Source organism: Adiantum capillus-veneris, chromosome 8 (assembly GCF_014529385.1).
Source record: "Adiantum capillus-veneris isolate H3 chromosome 8, ASM1452938v2, whole genome shotgun sequence".
NCBI classification, from domain to species: Eukaryota; Viridiplantae; Streptophyta; class Polypodiopsida; order Polypodiales; family Pteridaceae; genus Adiantum; species Adiantum capillus-veneris.
In genome coordinates this window covers 30,211,413-30,228,218 of record NC_140938.1, presented here as the reverse complement: position 1 = coordinate 30,228,218, position 16,806 = coordinate 30,211,413, and the positions used below count along the sequence as shown (strand labels likewise).

General features: G+C 39.3%; 1 pseudogene; it reads right to left on the bottom strand.

The window, feature by feature from the left end:
- Positions 1-1,074: 1,074 nt before the first annotated feature.
- Positions 1,075-2,150, bottom strand: LOC147451885 (uncharacterized; annotated as a pseudogene).
- Between the last annotated feature and the right edge of the window lie 14,656 nt (positions 2,151-16,806).

Genomic DNA, 16,806 nt, shown 5'->3' with positions numbered 1-16,806 from the left:
TTTGGGTGGTAGCTATCAACATGGCTACTTGCACTGCTACTCACGAGGTCTGCCACCACCACATGCGATGTCATGGCTTATGAATAATGCCATCCATGCAAACATCCTATGAACGTGGGTTGTTAGAGTAACATGCAATGGAGAATCTTTAAAAGAAACTATGTTGGATTTTCTATGTATGAGTATTGACCATCAATTAAGGCGGGTGTCACGCCTGGGCAAGGATGGTAGGCAGATCATGTCAAGGTGGGGGACAAGAACAAAAAGCAGAAGCTGGCCTCCAGCAGCGTTAATCTCTCAACTAACTTCTCAAGGCTAGTGACCAGCCATAAAAGGCATCATAGGACGACATGATGGAAATTGATATTTGACAATTATCATAGAAAATGGAATCTCTACAATCTATGCAACCACACTAATTTGCTGCTAAAATGAGTAACTTGTATTTGAAAGCTTGATATGAAAAAAAAAATTGGCCCCAAATAGAGAAATACTAGGGTGGGTTCTTGAGTGACATGAACCTAACGGGGGGATTAATAAAAGTGTAATCATGGATGTGCTCTCAAGATTTTCCTCACTCAAGATGACAAAAGAAAGGGATCTTCTTTTGAGGGACAATGAAGGTGTCTACCCAACAAAGGTATGCCAGGATAGCCTTCTTTTGCCTCTCTTTGCTGGTAATTTTTATGTGTCTTCTAGTGGTTCGCCCGTTCCTAACCATAATGCACTAGCAGTTAGACTCAATAGAGGCATCATTTAGAATTCGAAGAGTTGATCGACAAAATACGACTCTCTACATAGTGTGGACCATGTTTGTAGAATTGAGTGACATTTCTACATTGGAAATTTCTTTGTTTGTGCTAACATGTTGATTTGTGCATTCCTTCTAATTCAAACTTCATTTTAGATGGCTAGCACTTCTATATGGGTGTACTTAGGATGAGTTCTCTAAGAGACTCTATGTTAAATGAAGTTCAAAATGCTATTGACGTGGCATGTCTACATAAGCTCCTTGAGCTTTAATTGGATTAGTTTGCTCGATTTTTTATTTGCTCGGAAAATCCTGCTCGCTTTTTAGAATTGCCCTTGAAAATCAGGGCATGTACAGTAGGGCTCCATAGCCACATGCACATCATATACATCTTGCGTTAATATCTTGAACACGGCATGATAATCAAGCACCATAATTATCTCTTGTACAAAACAAGCTTCCATACATGCTCCTATTTCCATGCGCTTATTTGCCTCCTTAGAGACACCGGACCTCCATTTTTTACTACACTTGCTAGAGGTTCCCACTGTCTCCCCTTTCTTGAAAACCTTTAGAGAAGGATCTCTAATCAAAAAACCTACCCCTAGCAAACCATCATACTCCTCCTTTGATATACTTGTTCCACTCTCTACTAGCCAAGTTGTTGGCCTTTCTGGTGGTGACAATACTTGTTTGCCCACAACTTCAGTGTGCTGCACATCATGGCCACAAAACCACATCCATTGGTGTTTCCTCTGGTCTTTGTAAGTTCTCTCTCCCCAAAAGCATGGGGCCACAAGTCCTGGAGACCTACTTTGCATGATAATTCTCACATGGGTGAAAGCATGTTAACCTGTCATGCTTTTTCATGTCCCGGACAATGCTAACTAGCACAATTTTGACATATGCTAACTAGTACAATAACTTGAGCTACATCTCCAAGATCTATAACATATGATATATCAATAGAAAGCACTTGAAACAAGGAATCCAAATGTACAACCTCCGACAAATTTGGATATTATTTGTAAAAAATTTACCGGACGCCCAACTTTTTGAAGATGTGCTAACTTGAAACTGCTAACTAGCACAAAAAGCGCGACAGGTTAACATGCTTTCACCCACATCTTCTCCCTTCAAGCACACCAAAGCACTTACGAGAGACATTTTGAGGCATTTGTCTGATTTCCCAATGACCCCTTGGCACAGCAATCTCAAAATCACCTATAACATATTCACTAATAGAGGGTGCGGTGTCATCTCTTATGTCATTATTTGCATGAATCTCCTCATCTGTGGAATTTGCATTCACATCAAATTTATGCCCCTCTTTCTTCATGTCCGTATCAAACAAAATCTTTCGTGGTCGTCCGTGCTCTTTTCGTTGTCTAGACTCCATCACATAAACAGGCTTATGAGAAGCTGTTTCTGCAAACCCTCTAGCCTTCTTTCTTTGCACGGTTTCCCTATCTCCATGCAGTAAAGGTTTCCCATAAAATGGTGTGCCTGCGAGACTGCTCCTTGGAGAGCATGTGCCAGCGCAAGTGCGCTGAGAGTTTTCTCTTTATTTCTTGATCTCTCTAGATATGTTTGCATATCCGGACCAAGCCCTATGTCTACTAGTCAGATAGCCATGTTGCTTTGTGCATTGAATGTAAGCATTGATGACATCAGTGACGCATGCATCATACAAGGAAATTTTTTTGCTACCCCCTTCACCAGTAAGCCAAGATGCATGAATGGTCTCTGACAAATTGGTACTAGGAATTTGAGCTTTTTCCAAAGGACTCATAGATATCTGCATTCCACCAGCAAAAAACTTTGCATCAGTGAAACAAAAAATAGAGAAGGTCAAAGTTAGGCTCATGATTGTATCATACTTCATTGTGTAGGCTACCCCAATGAGATATCCTTGTCTCCCACCACTTGAACCATTTCTCCAGTGACTTGATATTCTCACTTGCAACATTATTTGACCACCATCTTCTAATTGCTTCTGCTTGCTTCATTGCCATACCCATTGCCCTTGATTTGCGCCAAGTCTCACACATGTCTTTGTGGATACTAAACTTTTCTTTGGCTATATATTTTTTAGTATGTTTCTGTAGACTTTGCTCCCAATGGAAGAGACAGGACCTTTCCCTTCCAATCATGATGTTATTTGGCCCTCCATTGAAAATTGTACGCACGGCAGCCCAATTTTCTCCAGCCTCATCAGCCATAAAGCTTGCAAAGTCTGCTGATGGATAACCTTCTTGAGCAAAACATCATTAAGAGATCTCCAAAACAAGACTTGTGTGTCTGTATCCTCCTCTTTGGTGTCACAAACCGCTATAACCATCAATCCCTTCAAACTAAAGAAAATAAAAAATCTTAGCCACAACAAGTCTGCAAATGATGCAATGACAAAATGCTGCAACACATAAAAGAACTACCTTGCATCATAGACAGATCATGACATAGTTGCCCATCCATCTATTCTGTCTGTGTGATCAAAATGTACCCAAGAAGCACTCAAATCTCCATTTCCTCCTCGACGCATGCGATTGACAAAGTCTATACCAGACCCTGGACCTTTTGTTGACATCTTAAAGATGTAGCACTTATCATTTGGGCCACCTTGTCCAGGGAAACGACTCCCATTAAAGTAAGGAAAGTGACATTTTTTCTTCAAAAGCATGATGTGGTCAAACCCATCCCCAACAATCAAGTCTTGTTGTCTTTTCTCAGTAGTTACCATTACCTTAAATCTATAAAAAACAAGTCAAAAATTGAAATAACCTTATTGCACTAAAGAATCTAAATGTCAAATGTTTTACCTTTGATTCTGAACTAGTGGAATCATTTCTTTCAATATATTTGAGAGCTCTGACTCCCCCATTTTTAGTTCATCTGAACCAATAATAGCGTCAACCAATAATTGTCTGGCGACAATCATCTGAACTCTTCTTGGTCCATTGCTTCTATCCACCTTCAAGACACTTGCTTTTATCCACCTTCAAGACACTTGCAACCATCTTTGGTATTCTCTCTATTGTGGCTCTTGACGTACCTGCTTGAACTTCATGCAAGTGATGACCTATGTGAATCATCATTCTTGTAAGCTTTGGATCTGAGGGAAAAATGTAGTACACTTTACAAGAACAAGGAATCTCACAGAAAACAACTTTTTTGAAATAATGACAAGTGATTCGTAGGTTTTTGTCTTCACATAGAAGCCCTTTGCTTACTTGCTTATCCAAATAACCATGAAAGAAGGATACATTGAACTTGGTGTTGTTCAAATAATACGGGCAAAGAACTCTATGACAAACTAATGAGCCCAAGCACTAACTAATCCTAACAGTACAATTTATGGACATGTTAGTTTTATGCGGCCTAGTCCAAAGATGACCATCAAATTTTTGCTCCATCCCTTCCATCCTCTTACAACCTTCTTCAACGGGGGGTAGCTCAAAGGAAATGTCACCATCATAAACTTGTGGAAGTTCAGTCACCTGTTTGATTTTCTTACTATTGTTTATCAGATGTTGTAGTCTGAAACATGTTTTTCTACCTAAAATCCAAGGGATAATGGATTTTTTTGTCAAATCATGCACGTCATCATCACTGGAGTCCAATCTTTGTTTTTTATCAACAGGCTTTGTTTCCTCTTGCATTGATGGATTGTTTATCTCAAAACAATCTTCTTTTGCACATGGACTGTTGTTGATGCTTGTTATGCCTGGCTTAGCACCAAAATCACTGTCGCCACTATCTGTAACATAGAGCATATCACTAGAATGTTCAATGAAATACTCAGAAGAGAGAGTAGAGTCCAGTAAAAAGTGCTCTTTTGTCAATATCCCACTTTGAAGGGGTTTCGATATACATTTTTTCCAACCCAATGTAAACGATTGCTTTCAAACAGGTAAATTTGTAGGTTGGAGGAAGAAGACACTGAAGATAATATCTGTTGAGCAAGAGTTTGTTGTGTCGAAGCTCTACTTCTCTAGTGTGAGTCTCTTTTCCAAGTGTCCAAGAGATAGTTACTCTGTCCATCTCCATAGCAAGACAAAGGAAACAGTTGCTTGTCTAGACCTAATACAAATTTCTTACCAAAATATAAAACATAATGTTAAAAGAGAATGCATATATTTTTACTAATGCAAGCTGTTTCGCAGTAAGAGAGCACAAATCTTCTTCACAGAATCAGTGACTGCCACATCATAAATGAAGACGGCTACAATCATAATTTAATATCCTCTCATGGTTGTTTTATAAATAATACCGACGGCTACAATCATAATTTAATATCCTCTCTCCAATCATAACGTTAGGTAAAAACCATATATTTACGAGGTAAAAGAGACTCGCAATCATTACACATGCAGATCATTCCACAAAATACAACTATTTTCAAGGATATAAACACAAAAACTAAGAGGTTTTTTTTGGATAAGTTTGTAGGTATTACGAAAAAGATTCACTAAATTTCACAAAAACCTAGGTTTTTTTTGCCATCTAAAGTTTGATAATAAAATTAATGGAAAATTACCAAAATACCCCTCTAATTTGTGGAATATCCCAAAATACCCTTCAAATTTTTCAAAATTCTCAAAATACCCCTGGTTGTGAGAGTACATTTATCCAAAGATTAAAAAAATTGTAGCTTTTCATAAGAAGACTGATTGTCTACTGTCAATACAAGATACTAAAACTAGAATTGGAGCCGGTTATTTACGCTTTGGAGATGAATTGCTTCATTATTTTTAGACATAATTCTCTTTTTTTGGGAGGTAATTTGTGACAAATTACATGCTAAGCACTAAAAACCGGATCTCGATTGTCAAAAAATAATAAAGATAGGAAATCGTGAGCAAGCGTATTTTGGGAAATTTTGAAATTTGAGGGGTATTTTTGGAATTTTTACAAATTAGAAGGGTATTTTGGTAATTTTCCCTAAAATTAAGAGGATCTTCAAATTTTAAAACCCTAAAGTTACTAATAAACCTTAACTTTGGAAAACTTCTCATCTGTGAAAAAATGGCGCGAGCAAACCAGCGAGCAGCCGGATAGCGTGCTCAGTGAGTGGGGAGAAGGCATGGAGGGAGAGATGGAGGAGGAGAGGTATTTTGACTTTACTATTGCTGAAGCACGTCACGGCCAATCAAATCTCTATCCGTGCATAGCATAATATACTTGAAGAATCCATGTCTTCTCCCTCTTCGGTGTGAGCACGCTGTTCGTCTGCGCGCGCACGGACAAATAGCGTGCTTGTACTCGGGAGAGACACGTGCTGCAAAGCCAGACGGTCGTTGTCGTACACGTCCCTGCCGTGGCTTTCTCATCAAACGAAGGAGATTTCCCTATCGTGGCTTTCTCATCAAACGCAGGAGATTTCTTTTCTCTGCAAGCGCAGACCTCTCCAAGTCACATCGTTGTTTTAGAAAAAGACCAAATTTCCCACTGTTGCTTCGGAAGGTTTCCATGACTTATTCTCTACTACAATCTACACTCTCATTAGATTAAACCTCAGCTGCTTTGCAGTCAATATGTGTATATGTAATAGGGTGTGAGTGTCAACTCTCCCAAGTCTAGTGTGATCTGCTGCATAAGTCCCGGCATAGCCACATAGTGCTGCACGGACTTGCGGCATTCTCGGTCCCAAAACAGCCCTCCTCCCTCATTGCCAGTTCAGCAGTGATGTAGTTGTGCCCCCCCTGAAGCATGCCTAAAATTTGGCAGTAACGTGTTTCATTAAATTAATCAGAAGCTCGAAAAGCTGTGAAAGTTGCGAGAGTGCAATAACATTTGCAAAGCAAGTTTGAAGGTTTTTGTACAAACTGTGGGAGATTGTAAATACTTTGTATAGATGTTGCTGTACAAATGTAGGTGATTGAAAAGCCCTGTATAATTTTTACTGAAATTTAGATTAGTACCCGATAATATGGTACATAATGTAATACTGACATGGGCTAAAGGGGTCATACACTGATGGCTGTTTTTGTTGTGCACATGGATATGAATGGGACGCTTTGAGAATATGAAGGCAGTCTGTAATGTGGCTGATATAATGTTGCATGGGCTGAAGGGGTTAACTTCAAATGAAACTTTGTTGATGTTGTGCATATGGATAAGAGTATAACTTTGTTGATTTTGTGCATATGGATAAGAGTATAACTTTGTTGATTTTGTGCATATGGATAAGAGTATAACTCTATTGATGTTAACTTTGTTGATGTTGTGCATATGGATAAGAGTATAACTTTAGTATCTGAGACTTGTTGGCACTCCCTCTCGGGAGAGAGAGACGAGTGTTCGATACGGAGGTTTTCAGACTTCGTGTGGAAGAGATGCTTTTCTTAAACCGTGCCATGTGTTGGAAAGAAACAATATCTCTCTCTCTCTCTCTCTCTCTCTCTCTCTAGATCTGGCTAAGTAAAAATGTATTTGCATTTTTTTTCACATAAACTGATGTACATTTAAGTGAGCCAGCCATGAGATTCAATGCCAAACTACTACTTTAATTGCTTCTTGACCAACGATGTGGTTAATGATGAAACTCATGATGCCTCGTGTGAAAGGCTGTATCTGCGATTATCAAAAGCGCTGTAGCTATAACATGCAATTCTATCAGGCCGAAGAAGTTGTCCTACATTTATAGTTCAATCATAGTATGCATGCATCTAGTCATCATCCATGCAAATTTTAAGGATTTGTGAGGTATTGCTATGTTCCACTGAGAAAATTTTGGTGCTAGTTATTGGTTTTGACATGTTACTAGTTGGGTAAATTGGTTTTGACAGGTTTTGGCGTGCAGTTTCTATGCCAAAGTCTAAGGTGTTTTCTCTATGGCCTTGAAACCATCTTGCTTTATGCAAAAATCATCATTTTTTAGCAGAAGGTCAAGCTTTTCTTCTTCTTCTTTGTTCTTTGGTATTTATACATTTGTTATGGTTTTTTTGCACTTATAGTATTTTAAGAGAGAGTTAGTAATTGTAAACAAATTCTTGATTATGTTATTTATTTTCTTTATAGAGATTTAAGATATTTAACATGGCTCCTAAACGCTCCATGATAAAACGAGAAGCGAAATGTTCAGGGAGTATGACTCTACGGTCTTGGACTGTTCAAGGAAGGCAAGTTACACTTAAGGATGGTTGCTCAAGGATTCTACCAATGAGTCCGCCAAAGAAGTCTGTGAAAAGAAGAAATCAATGTGTGTATGTTGATGATGAAGCGTGGTCCTTGGACAGGTCTATAGATGGAGCTTCTAATAGCATTGCTATCACTCCAAATACTATTGGTCCATCTTTTTCTCCCACTCCACAAACTACTCACACAAAGAACAATAACCAGGATGAAGAAGACGACTTTCAAAGCATGACAGGGTTTTTGGGGAGAATGTGTCTCTAGGGTTGATGAATGAAGTCATATGTCAATTTCATATCAAAAGAAAGTTAGAACCCCCTTTTGTTCCCTTATGTAGATTAATAGCTACACATGTTGTTTGATGTGCAATTTCGGATGCACCTTGGTTGACATCCATGTTTGATAGGGTTGGCTATGTCTCTTCAATGGGTTCTTTTATTGTTTCACTTAAAGGACGACATGGAGAAACAAAACATTTGACAGAAGATACGATTGAGAAGTGGGATCCAATATGGCAAAGACTCAATGCAGAATTTGAAAAGAATCTTGTGGGTGATTGGGTAGATCTTCGAGGCAAACTGGTTTTGTGTGGGATGGTAACCACGGGTTAAAAACTTGGATGCGACGAATTGAAGAAGGAAAGTGCTTCTTTTCTCTTGTGTTTGAGTTTGAATATACATTGTTGCACTTGAAAATTTATTTTGGATGATGTTTCTTTTGTAGAGCACTCTGAGGATGAAAAATATCATGTGCAAGTTCGTTGTGAATTTATTGAGATAGATAAAAAGAAGGAAGCAGACTTGATTTTGAGTCTTGATACAACAAACGAGTAAGAATTATATGGATTATTATTGTTCAATTCTCTGGTTGTAATGTGCTTTTTCATTTGATTATCCGTCAACTCTTGCTTTTAGAATCTCGCGAGCTACAGCTCCACCCAACTTGGCACATGAAGTATTTATGTTTCAGAAGTTTGGTATAGAGAACAAGTCGAGCATAATGGAATATCTCACTCATGAGCATAGATCTTGGATGGAGGTTGAGCTTAAATTGGAGGCAAGACATAACCAAGGGATTGTGCCATGGTACTCAACGCCATGCATTTTGATTGCTCGACTTGTTTGGAAGGTATGTCATGATGCTCAACTTGTTTGGGATAATAGATACATTTCTTTAAAAAATTTAAATTGCAAGTACTTTGAGAATGAGTATGTCTTCAACTACTTTACTTTGAAGGTTACAAGTTATGCATGAGTCCATGTTTTCAAATAAGCCTTTAATTTTCATGTGGGAAGTCTATTCAAGTTATGGATTGGGTTACGATTTGTATAATTCCCACTTGGGAAGACTTTGCAGAGGTGGCAAGTTATGGATGGAATTTTGGCTTGAAATATGCCTTGAATTCCCATGTGGGAAGCGTTTGCAGAGGTGGCAAGTTATGGATGGAATTTTGGCTTGAAATATGTCTTGAATTCCCATGTGGGAAGCCTTTGCAGAGGTGGCAAGTTATGGATGGAATTTTGGCTTGAAATATGCCTTGAATTCCCATCTGGTAAGCCTTTACAGAGGTGGCAAGTTATGGATGAATTTTGGCTTGAAATATGCCTTGAATTCCCATGTGGGAAGCCTATGGAGAGGTGGCAAGATATGGAGGGAGTGATGGTTTGAAATACACCTTGAATTCCTGCATGGGAAGCTTATGTGCATTCATGGGTTTGTTTGTACTGCCGTGTTGCTAATGGCTCATAAAAACATTGTTAAATAATAATTGTTTTGCTTTGAAGGGGAGATGGGAGTCCTTTTTGGCTGATGAAAAGAGAAGGCTTAGAACTTTAGGTCTTCTTGGGAAGGATTTAAAAAGGAATATGAATGAAGCTTTAAAGAAGGAAGAAGAAAAAATGAGAGATAGAGGATATAAGTACCTTTCTATTGCAAATCCTGCACATATGCTATTTGACAAGCCTATTGGCATGACAAAACAATGGTAGGGATCACTCGTGATAAATTATACAGCTTGTGCGCCGCAAAGATCACAATAGAGAGGTATGTTTTATTTCATCTTAAACTTTGATTTATTATTTTCATGTGCAATGTAATTAGTAACATTAATTTTTTTATCAACGATTGTAATTCAATAGACGCAAAGAACTTCTTCACACGATGATTTTGACCAAAGTTAAGGACTCGATCCAAGGGAGGTCATTTTGCAGACTATAAGAAACTTAGAGCCTACAAGAGGCAAGAGACCTATTGGCAGGGAATGTTTGGTGAAGCTATAATTATTATTGCTAAGTTTGAGGTGGAGGTCCCTTTGTTGCCAAAAACATTTGAGGCCTTTTTTAAGGCATCTAGGAAGACACATGTTTCATTGGCTTATACTCATGTTATGGCAAACATGAAGAGTACTTCAGATTATGCCTCTTTACCTGAAGTGATGCATGCAAGCAAACGTCTTGTGTACAGGTATTGGATTTCTTGAATACTAATTTCGTTTCACGATGATGTATTTTATTGTCTCATTTTTATATTGAATTTTCATTTTGATGGCTATTGAATTGTATGTGGCTGAGGATGATAGAGTCTATTGCGGAGGATATACAAGAATGGTTAGATAAAGAGGATGAGAATACTATGTTCTCGTCAACACTCTTGGAAAAGGGTATTACACCTTGGGAGTGCTCTCACTGTCCATGGTGGTTGGAGTATCCCCTAGGTGTTATCCCAAAGAGCGAGCAAGAGATTCATGCTCGTAAGTGAACTACAATCTCTTGTATGAAGTACTATATTTTGTTAAAATAGAATTTTGTTGGTTAAAATAGAATTTTGCATATATGTTATGATGTAATTTTTCATTTTAACTTGAGTGTGTAGGTGGTGTAAAAGTTGTTCCTGAGTGGAACCACTTTTCCACTGCCTTGGCGACTGGTGTCGTGGAAATTGCTGATGTTCACTTGGCAGACGAGGGTGTCTTGGTGACTTTGTCTCTTGCACAACATTTGGGAGATCTTGTCATGCAAGCTAATAGATTTAGTTTGCAGCTCCATCGCTCGTGGACTTTTGATGTGTGATGGGGGATATTTACACCCAGAGACTGGTGAGCAGGTGAGGTTGCCTTCTCTATGTGAAGCTTGCGTATGAATTTATAGTTCTTCTTTTTAAGTGATTTGTTCTCTCCTTTCATAGGTGATGGATCTCACTCTTGGTCTATTTTATCGTAAGAATGCTCAAAGCATTACACCTCATTATGATAGAAAGGTTGGGGAGGATGTTTCTCCTGAGCTCTTTCCGGCCTCAAGAATCTACCTCACAGAGTCTCCTCCTCGTTCACGTAATGATTATACAAGTTTAGCTAGAGATTTGATTCGAGGGGGAGCAAAGCGTACTGAGACTTTTTACAGGTAACTTTGTAGCCATGAACTTTTGTGAATCAGGACACACATCTTGATAGTTCTATGCAATCTCTTGTCGTTAAACTTTGATTATTATGTTTGACACAGTTGGCTACTAGAAACATTCACATGTGAGGACGACCATGTTATGGACATCTTTTCTGGGTGTGGTGGTTTGGGGCTTGCTTGCACAAAGGAGATACATCACTGTCTAATGTTAGAGGGTGATTTCTTTGTCTTCTTTGAGTGTTTAGAGAAGAAAGTTTGTGGTCCTCCTCCTGAGGAGAAAAACTAGTAGATAGCTACTTCCATTGGTGGACAATTATTTTTGTGACTTGACTCTATGTATTGTTTGAGATAGTATTTTTTTAATGCAACAACAAGAAACATATGGAGATTGTGGGTTTTTCCCTTGTCCCCACAAGGGTTTTTTCACCCACAATCATGGTGCCTTGATTTGAAAATTGAGGCTCAATCTATATGTTGTTCAATTATGGGGAAAATGTTGTGTTTCTCATGTCATTATCTTGTTCTTGTTGTTCTTATTGGGGTTTAGGGTAATGCAAGAAAATGCCTATTCAATAATCATCATGTGTGTTTGTGTGTGTGCGTGCGTATGTGTGTGTGTGTGTGTGGGGGGGGGGGGGGGGTTCTCTCTTATTCTCTCTTATTTCTTATAGCATGAACAAGATAAAGACTCATTACTAGAGTAGACTTCAATTTTCCTCATACCAAAAATTCAAATATTTCACTTTGTTCTCTCTCTCTCTCTCTCTCTCTCTCTCTCTCTCTCTCTCTCTCTCTCTCTCTCTCTGTCTCTCTCTCTCTCTCTCTCATATTCTCTCTAATTGCTTGTAGATAAAACAAGATAAAGACTTGCTGCAAGGGTACCCAGTAGACTTCAACTTATCCCATGCAAGAAATTTAAATATTTCACTTTGCTCTCTCTCTCTCTCTCTCTCTCTCTCTCTCTCTCTCTCTCATATTCTCTCTAATTGACTTATAAAGATAAAGACACGTGGTGCTAGAGTAGACTTCAACTTACCTCATACCAAAAATTCAAATATTTTACTTTGTACTAAAATTCTTGTGGATCATAAACATAGACTTTGTGATGATCTTTCTTATAAATACTACATATATGACATTGCAGTATCAATATATTGACGTGGATATGGTTAGTTTTTTTTTAATCAAATCTATGTTGTATTACTATGGCCCTTAATTGTGTCACAAACATGTAGAGCACAATTTTTTTACTATGCACTTTATCCTAGTTCAAAAGCTATATACCTTAGTATGTGCAAAAAGTTACATCTGATTTTTCTACCCACAAAAAGCTCTAACTTTGTAGAGAAAGATCTAAATGAAAAGCTCCTATATTTAATATCCTCGTTGGAAGGCTATATAAAAGAAATCGAGACGGGATATTGCTTTTATGCATTAACCCTGAAGAAAAGGATCAATACCTAAGTCAAGCACATGTTACCATAGTAGGACTTCACTTTGCGGAAGACCAAACTATGCAACGAATATTAAGACTTGGAGCATTTTGGCCGACTATGAGGAGAGATGTTAGATCTTTTGTAAAAGATTGCCCTCAATGTCAAAAACAACCACCCATTCCTCATGTAACATTGTTTCAAATGTCACCTGTTCCTAAGTGGAGTAATTATCTGGTTACTTACTTATCGAGCCGAACATTTCCTGAGGATATGAGTAAATGCTGTCAAAGAGCAATTGAAACTAAAGTAAGAGACTATGCTCTTATTGGGAACCAAATGTATCGGAGAGATAAAGATCAACATTTGCATCTTTCTGCAAATAAACGAGTATATTCCGATTATAGAACAAGCACATGCTGGATTAGCTAAGGTCATTTTTCTAGTGAGACCACTGCAAGAGAAATCTTGATGGCAATCAATGAAATCAGAAGACGGAAGCGGGAAGCCTAAATTAGGCGGCCAAGCCTACTTTTGCAAAATTCTTGCAGAATGAGCTACAGGAATCCAATCATAGAATTTTTTGAGTCTAACATAGATTTCATGGCCTAGTAGGACTAACAGGGGAATCTGGGAAAATTTGGTTTGGGAAATACAGGTATAGATATCCATGGTAGGCTAAAACCACCTCATTTCCACTTGGAGCCTTTGTAGAGAGAGATTTCGACCTCTTTTGCGCGACATTTTCGGAGCCCACAGTTGACCTTTTTCAGCGCTGTCTCACACGATACATGAGGGGTAAGTTCTTTACTCGATAATGATCCATTTTGTACGGCTGGTAGGTAGTCTAAAGCCTTAGAAAAAACCCTAGAAACCAAGCAGTGCACGAATACCTACGACCTAAAACTGACCATAGCGGCCTGCCAACTTGACCAAATCGGATGGGATTTGAACCATAGCATGCCCTAACATAATAGAACCTTTCTATACCATCAAATGACCATTCGGCTGGGGTCAAGGGGGTCCCCAGTAGAAAAGTTAGGTTTCTGGCAAATGCAAGAATTCCGACCTGACTCCACAGATGGCTTGCTAATGAGGTCCATATACAATGTATATGTTTGGTTTGGTGACATCCATCAAGCAAAGCCCTCAAAAAGCAGAAAACGGCTCGAAGGTTACAAAGTGTCAAATTCAACATACGAGGCCAAACCGACCCCAAATGAGCCAGAATTGAACAGGTAGCTTCACGACTATGTTATGGACAAGTCCAAAGCCTCAAAGTTGATCGACCAACCCAACAGACAGAGTAATCACAAAAAACGGTGATTTCAGAGTCGACATAGCACAAAGTGATGCCGGCATGATCAAACTTGACCAAATTCAATTTAGGACTTGTATTACGTGTATGAAACATGTCTAGGTTAAAATTTGTGAGTTTTACAAAGTTTTTGTCACTGAAGTTAATAATCGCAATTATTTACTTTTGCATCATTTTTTCTTGGAAATTGTCAAATCACCTCATTTATCATGTGTACACACCTAATACATGCCAAATATCAAGTATGAGCCAAAATGACCACCCATTACTTGTAAAATTGCCAAAAAACGCAAAGAAGACTTTGCAAGCCAAAATCTGGGTTATGAACAACTTTTCTTGATCCAAATCACCTCATATCTCATACCCAAGGTCTATACCATACCTATGACCAATTTGTGCCAAAAAATGTCAATTTTGGAAGAGAAGTTAATAATCACGATTATTTACTTTTTAGTCAAAATTGGAGAATTTTGATATTTGGCCATCATACATCCAAAGTACATGTTGTGATAAGCCCACTAGCCAACTTTGAGTCAAATTGGAGTTCAAAATTTCATATTTCCTTTATATCTACTGTTTCAGAGACCTAAAGCCAAAATCTGGTACCATTTTCAACATGTGCATCCAAATGAGCCCATATTTCACCCAGAGCATGTATTTGGCATATACTTCACGCCTATAAAGCCAAGTTTGCAAAAAGTTGAAAATTTTCCTCAGTTATAAATAATCACGATTATTTACTTTGGTTGCAAATTTTTGTTTTGACTATACACTTTTGTTCCTTGCATGATTTTATGCATCTTTGCTTGTTCAAAAGTTGATTTGAAGCAATTTGGACCAGATTATCAACATTTTGGTCTAGAAGGACATTCCAGAGAAAAATCCGACAAATCTGCTAACTTTGCACTCTATTCACTGAACAGGATCAATGCAAGCTGCGGAGAAGGCCAAGAAGAAGCTAAAACAAAAAGAGAAACTACAAGAATTGCCTACGTATCACCTGGACCCCGAGTTAGTCAAGGCGGCAAAAGCATCCTATCTTTCTAAAGAACAGCTGGAAGAACACCACACCACGGTCTTCACTCTCACAGATTCAAGAGTGAAGAAGGGCATTAGGTGGAGTTGCAGCTCCTGCCTAAACAGGTCTATGATGTAGCTACAAAGCCAGAAACCAAAGAGGCTAACCATAGGTTGGGGCTCAGATATTTCTACGAACAAGAGCCTTGCAGAGTGGACTTTCAGAAAGCTTATGAGCTTCTGTCCACAATCAAAGAAGACGGAACCGCCCAGATATTAGACACCCAAGGGAACAAGGTCAAGGTAGTAATACAAAAGAAATAGTAGCAGAGGCACTCATACTGCCCACTGAAGGAATGACCATGTGGGCAAGAGACAGGAAAATCGCGGGCACATTTACCAAGGTAACAACCGCGGTTACATTCGTCGATCTCATCCACACACAGGTGGAAGAGCCAACCCTTTTGTACCATCAACACTTCCATTTCCTAGTAAAAAGGCCACCAAGGTACACGACACCAAATCATGCCATGGCCACCACCTTTACTCAGGTTCTGAAGTCAACAACAAGGCAGCCTGTGGACCATGCATAGTATGTCTTGATAACCTTAAAGGCCACCAAGAAGGAGGGTAAAATAACATACTTCGGCGCGCCAAAAGTGTTGACAAGAATAGCCTATCATGCCATCGGCATGGCTGATAACCTACCTCCCGCCCCTGATCAGACTGCATGGATCTTGGCACCACAACCCTCTCCAAGAGCTACAGGATCAGGTAAAAGATCTTCTAAATCAGGTGATGAATCAGATGACAGCTCACCAGAGTGACACAGCAGCGAGAGCTCTGACAACAAAGAAAAGAGAGCTAGGAGGGAAGAGATGAAGAGGAAAGTTGTGGCTGCCCACCAAGAGGAGCGAGCTCAAAAACAAGCACGTTTCGAAAAAGAAAAAAAGGCTTATCAGCACAGTAGGCAAGCACAAGGAAAGAACCCAGAAAAGTGGGTACCCACAGGACTGAAAGGACCTCGAACAAAGCATCATACAAGAAAAGAGGCAGATGATCCAAAAGATTATTTAGAAAGAATGTACCAAGAGGCCAAAGCCCTAAAGCTGAAAGAGGCAGAAGAAGCGGCAAAGAAAGCTGAGGAAGTGGCTACTCAAGAGCAAAGCCAGGCATCTCCCTGACCCACCTCACCGTCGTCGGAACAACAGGACCATCCCATGCCTAGTCCACCACCATCACCACCAGGCCAAGGTACCAATGAAGAAGCAGAGACTGACAAAGAAAAAGATTTTGAATTCACCCAACGAACAAAAGCTACACAAAAAGCTGACCACACCGAAGGACATGAGGAAAAAGAAGCCGAGCCAGTTACAGAGCAGGCAGCAGAAGAAACTCAAAATCCGGTGCAAGAAACTGATAAGGAAGTAGATACAGAAAAAGAGCATAACACTACACATGAGACGAAGCCCGAGCCAGAGGAGGAAGGAAGGCTAGCACTTGAAGAGACGGTGAGGGTTGAGACCACACCATCTACTTCCGCTCAGCCCAAAAACTACCGAGGCATCAAAGCCTCAGGATGGCCAAGGAGAAGAACAACCATCTACCTCTACAAAACCACAAGCACTCACAACACAGCAAGAAGAAACATAGGAGGCTGCAGGCACATCCCAACTAGCAAGACAGGAGGGGTGGCAGTCCAATGACGAAGTTATTTTACAAGTAAATGAGTATGCAAGGCAGATGCAAGACATG